Here is a 6,939-nt window from a genome sequence, read left to right as displayed (position 1 = left end):
CCAAACACTCTATGTGATAATTGATGCATTCGGTCTTTATCTGGTGGCATAAATTTTTGTATCGGTTTTTGAAATTGGCAACGTGACCAGATTTGTTTTTCCGCCAGAGTGATCTCTTTTTGGATTGAAGTTTCCTTATTGTTATGGGTAATCTACTTTTTGTTTTGTTTTGGGAGTTGTTGTTGGTACATATAGTTTGATGACTCTTTTGACTTCAAGTAAAAATATGTTGCAATGGTCTTCAACAGTATTGCATCCAGTGAATAGAGATTGCCAATCAAGGGATGAGAGATCGTTGTCTATAAGATCATAGTTGCCTTTTTGAAGTTACAATTGGGGATTACATCATTGTGGTGATTTTTGTGTGGGTGTATGTTGAGACAAAAGTCAAAAGTATTCCAAGGTCCTCTACAGAGTTTGGATCATCAACAAGATCTTGACTATTCAGCTTGTATTTTATTTTTTGATTTTTTTTGCCAATATGAAAGACAGAGCATTTATTTATTGAGATTTGAAGTTGCCATTCTGATACATAGTCAAGATCTTTTTGAAGGGTGGCAGTATTGTCTGTGGTATTGAACGGCTTTAGATCACCAGCGAAGAGAATGCAGTTGCTCTTAATATGATCACAGAGGTCATTTATGTAGAGTATGAAGAGAGTTGGTCCTAGAACACTGCCTTGGGGGACACCACTGTTGACAGATACAGAATTTGATAGGACGCTCCCAATTTTGACCATTTGTTTTCTGTTTGACATGAATGCTTCTATCCAGTTATGCAGGTGTCCAGAGATACCATAAGATGTTAGTTTTAGGAGTAGTTTGTCATGTACCACTGAATCAAAGGCTTTGCAGAAATCTATGTAGATTGCGTCTATTGTTTTGCCCTGATCGAGTTGTGTAGTCCACATGTTTTTGCAGTGTAAGAGTTGCAGATTACAGGATAGTTTTTTTCTGAAACCAAATTGTTTATTGGAGAGTAGGTTGTTTGTCTCTAAGTGGAGGATAATGGTTTGGTTAATAATTGATTCCATGACTTTATAGGTGATGCAGCATAAGGAGATTGGTCTGTAATTTTCAACTAGGCTGGGGTCTTCCCCAACAAGTTTTATTGGTTTTTAAAGACAAACAAAAACAAACAAAACATAAAAACATCCAACTTTCTTTCATAAATGCACAAGCAGTGTGTCGGTTGGTTTACAAAATTTTTGTGCATCCATTTCATAGTCTCAATTACAGTTACATGGCATAATAACTCATATTATCAATCAAAAACTGAATACCCTAGTATCACTATTAAACAATCATTTGACTATAATTTTATTCATTCATACTTTGCGAGATAACTATAATTTACTTAGTTTATTTTATAACAATTCATATAATCCTCCCAAATCTATCCTAAAAACGTTTTATAGATATGATAACAAAAAAAGAAATACATCTTTATATATTCATTATTTTCTAAAATTCTAGATATTCTATTATTGTATTTTATTATCTAACCATTGATAGAAAAGGTCCCAAATTTTATAAAATTGTTTATCCTCTTGTTCTCTAATTTCAAATGTCAATCTACTCATTTCAGCACATTCCAATATTTTCTTAATAATTTCCTCCTGTAATGGTATTTTCTCATTTTTCAGCAAATACAATCCTAGCTGCTGTTAATACATTTACAATCAAATATTTTAAATCTTTACTGTATGTATCAGGTAAAATTCCCAATAAAATAATCTCTGGTTTCAAGTCTATATGTTTCTTTATCATTTTTTCCAACCACATGCGGATTTTAGTCCAGTATTTTCTAGCGTCCTCACAAGTCCACCACATATGGTAATATGAGCCAGGTATCTGATGACATTTCCAACATTTTTCGGATTTATTCTTGAACATTCTTGCTATTCTTGTCGGGGGGAAATGCCACCTGTAAAACATCTTATACAAATTTTCTTTATATGCTGTTGACATTGTCATTTTATAATTTTGAGACCACAATTTTTGCCATTTCTCTAAATCAATCCCATATCCAAAATTCTTCCCCCAAGCAATCATAGTTTCTTTAACTTGTTCTTCTTCTAGTTTAGTTTCCAATAAATAACCATACAATTTTTTAATCACCTTTTCATCAGTACCTGTCAAAATCTTATCTAAGTCAGTCAATTTGTCATAAAATCCTTCTGTTTTGAGATCTTCATCATACCTTGAATGTATTTGCACATATGAAAACCAATTCATCTTTATACCTTGTTCCTCTAGATTTTGCATCGATTTAAGTTCACCCTTTTCATCCAATATTTCCCCATATCTAACTGTTTGTCCCTTCTTATATATTATAGGATAAGAAAATGCTTCAATAGTCGATAACCAGACTGGAATTTTCAAATAACATTGTCTTTTAATCTCCCAATTTAACCACAGAGACTCCCGTATATGATGTCTTCTAAAATAGCCCTGTGTTTTAGTTCCCTTATACCATAGAAAAGCATCCCACCCCAAAGGCTGGGGTCTCCCTTTTTGAAGATGGGGATGACCGTGGCTTGTGACCATAGGTTAGGCAAGGAGCTGGTCCCGAAAGATTTTTCAAAAATTCTCTCTTGAGTTTGGGATGTATCGAGAGATTTTTTTAAGGGATGTGTCAGGAAAATACTTTAAGAGCTGACCAACTGCCATGATGGTGTAATACTGTAATGCTGTAATGATGATGCAATGATAGGAATGAGATGTTTGGGAGAAATGAAGTTTGGGAGAAAGTTCTCCTATCTCACTCCTGGGCACATTTTCAGAGTTTCACTCCATTTGTGATTCCTCCCATTGGGCACCTGCTTGTTGACTTACTCCGAGTTTAGAGAGATTATGTGTCTTCTTGTTGCCATTATCCAAATCATAGTGATTTATTTATTCTCTTGGTGCTAAATCTCAAAAGACATTTTGGATTGTTTTCAGACATCACACAAACACAACAATAACAAGCTTCCACTTTGATGTCATATCAACGCCTTGTTGACTAATCTCTTTCCACTGGAATATCTTGGAGGCATAAATGGCCCTGGAGAAATAGACAACCATGAAAGCTTTTAGGACAGGCAGGGGATGCAGATATGAAGGCTTGTCTGGACTCTGTCATGATTAGGAAACTTCTGCAGCTTCTTTCTTGGAAGAGGGCTTTGTTTTCTTCCACCTCTTCCTATCACTGTGTCTTCAAAGCAAAGCTGGAGACTCCACCAGGAACACAAATCGTGTTGCTGCTTCTACTACTTCTGCTGCCCCAGGAAGTTCTGTCAAATCTCGTAGCCAAATGTCTGCTGACTCTGAAGTGGGACGAGGTGCACCCAGAGAACTATTAAAAACCAGGAGAGTTTCTCATTGGTGGCGTTTTCCCTGCAACGAGGAAAATGTTTCTACCACCAACTTTCAACAAATCTCCTTTGACTCAATTTTCTTGGTACGTCAAAGTTCCTGCATAGAACTAAAACCTCTCTGTTCCACCCTAAGTTCTAAAGTTTTAGTCGCCTCTTTTTTCAATGAATTATCTCTTCGATATGCGAGATTTATTCTCTTTCTGTCTCATTTCATCCTTGGTTCATCCATTTCAGCTGATGAACCTGATTTGAAATTCTCAAATAAATAATCAGTAGAGATTTTGTTTTTCTTGACTTTGAAGAAGAAGCATCTGCTTTTCTTGAATTTCTCTTAGCAGAGTTGGAAGGTGGATGGACAAGAGAGTATGGTTTTTCTCTTCTACCATTGTCATGTCCAATAAGGTCATCAGCATGGATAGAAAAATGCAGAAATATTCACTGTTTCTGTGAAGTAAAAATGAGATAAGCTTGATAATTTCATTCTGTACTACCAATTAAATGAGGATCCCAGTTCAGAATTGACTTTTCTTAAATATGTGAATTTCATTTGAGGGGATACCAGCATCCTAATCTGGAGCTGTGGGTCCTTATAAACAGCTCCAGAAATTGAGAACTTACTGCATTGGTTAACAGCCATAATTGCTGTTTTTATGTGTCATTGCAGGTGTCTCTATCAGTATGTGTCCTTTAATGATTCTATATTTCATGTGGAATAATAGGTCACACTTCCAGTTATAAATTATTGGAGAAGATAAACAGGCAAAGGGATAGAAAGAGTTTGAATGTCAGTCTGAAACCTTAATAAAACAGCAAGAAAAAGGACAATCTGAAGAATATGCTAAAACTGAATTCAAAACCGAATTATGTAGAAATGGTGAACATGTAATCACAAAAATGTATAAAGTTTAAAAGCCTTGAAAAAGAGGTTGAACAGGTTCAATGAATGCACTATTAAATTCTGATATTAAATAAAGATGCAGAGAATTTGGGTAATTGGTATTTGGTTTACACTCCATAATAGGTTAAGAGAATTTTTTGAAATAAAATGATGTATTCTTGCTATGGGATATCAGAGAAATTATCAAAGATGTGTAAACATATTTCAACCAATGTAGGAATTGTGAAAAGCATGGCAATACATTTTATCATGCAGGGTGGACTTGTGAGAAAGCTCTGAAATTTGAGATACAAGTTGAAGCAACAATGCAAAGAACATGAAAGGGTAAAAATTGTGAATAAACCAGTTATTTTTTACTGGAATTACTGAGCAAAGAATTAGATAACATTAATAGTGTTTCTTACTTCAAATCTCTCCTTTCAAAAAAAAAATTCCCACTGAAATAAAACAATCTAATTAATATTGACATTCATTTATATCTTTCTCTACAACTCCTTTATATCTTAACCATTTTATCCATTTCAATTAAATAACATGCCTTTTGGGAATACTTATATTTTCCATAATTAATTCCCCCCCCCACCATATCTCAAATCCTTATTTCATAAAATGTTCCCCTTTTCTTAAGACAAGTTTCACTAAGTTATATTAAACATTTTATCACACTTTAAATTACACATTATTTCCAACTTTCTAAAATTATTTCTAAATACAAATATAAAAAACAACCTTATGTACCTCTAGAATCCCTTTATCAATAAAGCTTACCCATTATCTCTAAAAAACTTTTGTTTCTTTACATCTTGCTCTCTACTATTGAGGCTTCTCATCCCCTTTCTCCCTTGCTTATTCTTCTCTCTGTCCTCTTTACCCCTTTGCCTCTCCACCTCCCTTTTTCTCTGCTTTCCTCCTTTCTGTTGTCTTCTAACATAATATCTCTTTTTCATCTTGTTTTTCTCTTTTTTGATTGCTTTTATAGGTCTTAAAGTCTCTTTTTCCTTTTTCTCTTTCTCCTTTCCTTCCCCAGCCAAAGTCACTTGTTCATCAAAAATGGCTTCTTCTTTGTCCCAGTCGTCCTGTTGTCCATTCAATTTTACATAAGTGTAGACCGCCATTTCTAAATACTGAAAAAGAGTATCAAAAACATCCTTCCCTTCTTGCTTTTCTTTCTCATATTTTTGATATAAAAGTTTCAATCTGTCCACAAGTAATGCCATTATAAAGAGAAAAAGTTTTCCCAAGCAACCACCCAAGTGCTTTTAATCAGAGATAATTCTCAAAAGTGGTAAAATCACCAAGCAATCCAAATAGGTTAATTCTTTTAAGCACTTTCTCCTTCACTTTCTCTTTCTGGGATTGGAGTTTGATCACAAAGTTCCATTTAATATATATCTTTCAGAAGCCTTGTTAGTATTTATAGCTCTTTAAAAATCCAGGCAGTCTTCTCCTTATTTTCAAATTCTAATCCAATTTTTCCCTCTCCCTTCCCACTCACAGCAAAAAAAAAAATTTTTAAAGTCTTTTTTAAAAAAGAATCATTCAGAAATCCTTATCTCTTCAGTATTTAATTACCTAAATTTCAGATTTCTCTTGTTATTCCATCTGCTGTCACGTTAGGAAGGAGAGTGAAGAAAAAAAAAACGTTCCCTTTTAGAATTCTGTGCGCCGCTTGTAACTCTCTCTGGAAACAATGTAGCAACTTCTCCGTAGCAATTTTCAAGCCCCAGGAAACTTTCTTATCCCTTGGCAACTTTATCCCGGTCCAGAAACAACTCTCACAATTTCTCCGATTTTCTTCCTCCTGCACAATCTTATCCGTTTGCAGGTTTCTTCATGGCGGCCATTGCTGACCGCCGCTCTTCTGCCTTGGGAAAAGGGGGTTTTGCTGGCTGGGGAGGGGGTCTGTGACACCCCTTGCCCCCTTTCCAGGTCCCCCTGTCTTCAGCTGCCCCTGCAGGGCAGCTATATCCCCCAGATCCAAACGGACCGGGGGAACCTTGGAAGTGAGCTCAGCAGGGATCGCGGTGGATCGCAAATCCCTGCCGCTGCCGAAGCCTCGCAAACCGGAAGGGCAACATTAATAGTGTTTCTTAATGGTAACTGTGGTAAGATTATTGTATGCTCAATGATGGAAGAATCATGGAATTCTCACAGTGCAGGACTAGATTGTGAAAAATGTAGAAATTACAGAAATGAAAAAATATCTCTTGAAAAGAAGGTGGGAAATCAGGGTTTTTTTCTTGGACTTTTTCTTCCTTTCTCTATTTTTGTCATTCCTTTTTTCTTTTAATTAATATTTCATTTTCTTAAACAATTCTTTATAAATATAATTTTTTAAAAAAATTAGAGAATGTTAACAATAAGTAGACTAACTCAAATAATACGCATTCAATATCCAAAACTAAAAGAAAAATGGAAAATATCCCAGAGTTCTATTCGATGGGTGAGATTTTTTGGGGTGGGATTTAAAAATGCCTCGAAACCTCTCAGTTTTAGGTGGATTAAAAGCACACTATTAAATTTAACAGTTAAATAAAATGTTGCTTCCATTGATTTCATCCTGATACATTCATACTTCCAGGAAGCCAGCAACAGAGTACTGGAAAATCCTTTCCTTCCTTTTTGCAATCCAAGAGATCAACAAGAATCCCAACATTTTGTTCAATGTCACCCTGGGATA

Source organism: Notechis scutatus, unplaced genomic scaffold (assembly GCF_049901735.1).
Source record: "Notechis scutatus isolate UNSWTSFEM ecotype Mainland unplaced genomic scaffold, rNotScu1.2 NSCUSCF27, whole genome shotgun sequence".
Lineage (NCBI taxonomy): Eukaryota > Metazoa > Chordata > Lepidosauria > Squamata > Elapidae > Notechis > Notechis scutatus.
This window is presented reverse-complemented; position numbering follows the sequence as displayed.